The following is a 2385-nucleotide window of genomic DNA, read 5'->3' on the forward strand; positions in this document are numbered from 1 at the left end:
GTAAGCTGAATACGTTTGACAAGCCTTTGGTATTTTTGAAAGAAAAAAAAAATGCTAATTGATTTGCTCTCTCTCTCTCTTCAAAATTTCTTATATATCCCCTAAAAATGATAACTAAACCATGGGAAACATACAGAAAATGTTGGGGAGATATTTATGTCAAGTGCTGGTCAGCACGTATAAAACCAGTCCTGACCCTATTGTAAATTTGTAACCTCAACTTAAAATGTAGACCAAGAACCAACTCTATTGATAATCAGGAAATTGAACCAGACCCGGGTCGAGGATCGGGCCGGGTGAGGAAAAATAAAAATGAAAGGAGGGACAAATTTAAATGAATTTGTATAAATATTGTTAGCTACAAGCACATGAGGAACCATGTATTTGTCATTTCCTTGAAGTAGGTAACAATAGAGCCATGACTTCAAGTATGCCCTACCAACCACAATCTGCACCAGCCAACCCGGTATTAAAAAAACCATTTATTTGGCCAAGTAACCTGTCAACCCCAATTAATGGATGTTTAGTAAACCCCTAAACCACATCTTTACTGAACTGTTTTATCTTAAAAAGGTGCATAATTAAGCTCAAACATGCCCAGATTATGATATTCTCACTAATAAATAAGAGCCATTGATATTTTTCATTAGCTTGAGAGTGCAGAAAATCTCCATGAATATTGTTTGTTTGTTGGTCAGATGGATTTAGGCACATTAGCCTCCACTCTTGTCTATGCCTTTCTCTTTGGCACAATCGTTTGCCTGAGGCTATGGCTGATGAAGTCATTGCAGAGCAAGGGAAGGCTACCTCCAGGCCCACCAAGGTGGCCTATCTTTGGCAACCTTCTTCAATTGGGCCCCCTCCCACACAGGGACCTTGCTTCCTTCTGTGACAAGTATGGACCATTGGACTATCTTCGACTTGGGAGTGTTGATGCTATCACCACGAATGACCTCGAGATCATCCGTGAAATACTTCTCCGACAGGATGAATGAAGTATTTGCTTCTCGACCTCGAACGCTAGCGGCAGTAAACCTAGCTTATGAATGTGGTGAAGTAGCATTGGCTCCATTAGGGTCACAGTGGAAGAGAATGAGGAGAATATGCATGGAGCACCTACTGAGCATCAAGCGGCTCGAGTCATTTGCGGATCATCGTGCTCGCGAAGCTCACCATCTCGTTGAAGATGTATATGATCGGTCTCAAACCGGGAAGCCCGTTAACTTAGACAAGTCTTGGGAGCTTTTCCATGAACAATGTGACAATAATGTTGCTACGTAGGGCTGTTCATAAGAAGGCCCAACCCGACCAAACCGATCAATCCGGATCGATCCAACTCGAGTCGGCCGGGTTTTCATTAGCACGGGTCGGTTTCGGGTTGTGCAAATTCCTAAACCGATCCAACTCGAACTGAACCGACTTAGTTCCTAGTTCAAATATGAAGTTCCAAAGCCCATTAGGCCACCTAGTTTTGAATGGTTGCAAGAAACTTTGGATTAGTGAATAGTGATTAAATGAACAACTTTTGTGGTTAACTTTTCATTTAAATTTTATCATAGGAGATTGCTGAAATGATGTTCAATTTATGACTGTTTTTAAAATTAGCAAGATTTTATCACAGGGATAAACTTAGAACCGAAACCGACTCAACCTGACTCAAACCGACCAGATCGGTTTTGCTTAACACTGGATCGGTTTCGGTTTCTATGTCAGGTAACCCGACCAGGTCGGGTCGATTGAAAAAGCCACAGTAAACCGACCCAACCCAACCCGTGAACAGCCCTAGTTGCTAGGGAAACAATATTTTGGCATTGAGTCAGCCGGTCCTCAGGAAGCAATGGAGTTCATGCATATCACTCATGAACTGTTTTGGCTTCTAGGGTTGATTTACTTGGGTGATTACTTGCCCATATGGAGGTGGCTTGACCCTTTTGGGTGTGAGAAGAAGATGAGGGAAGTGGAGAAGAGAGTGGATGGGTTTCATATGAAAATAATTAATGAAGAACATAGGAAAGGGAGAGAGAGGAAAAAGGAGAAGAAAGGAGAGGATGATGACAGGGAGATGGACTTTGTTGATATCTTGTTGTCTTTGCCTGGTGAACAAGGGAAGGAGCACTTGGACGAATTCCGACCGGAAAGGCATTTGTCGGCCGGCAGATGGAAGCCGAGGAGTCGATCTCAAGTCATGGAATTGACTTGAAGATTTTGCCATTCAGTGGTGGCAAGAGGAAGTGCCCTGGGGCTCACCTTCGTCCTCATGGCTATTCCATTGCTTCGACTGGATTCCGCCGGAGAGATTGAAAGCAGAAGACATTGATACAACTGAAGTGTATGGGATGACCATGCCCAAGGGCCAAGCCCTTGATGGCTATAGCCAGGCCACGC

General features: G+C 43.4%; 1 pseudogene; it reads left to right on the forward strand.

Moving 5' to 3' along the window:
- Positions 1-581: 581 nt before the first annotated feature.
- On the forward strand, positions 582-1542 carry LOC104609034 (cytochrome P450 703A2 pseudogene; annotated as a pseudogene).
- The last annotated feature ends 843 nt before the right edge of the window (positions 1543-2385 follow it).

This window comes from Nelumbo nucifera, chromosome 3 (genome assembly GCF_055504915.1).
Source record: "Nelumbo nucifera cultivar China Antique chromosome 3, China Antique-T2T, whole genome shotgun sequence".
In the NCBI taxonomy this organism is placed as follows: domain Eukaryota; kingdom Viridiplantae; phylum Streptophyta; class Magnoliopsida; order Proteales; family Nelumbonaceae; genus Nelumbo; species Nelumbo nucifera.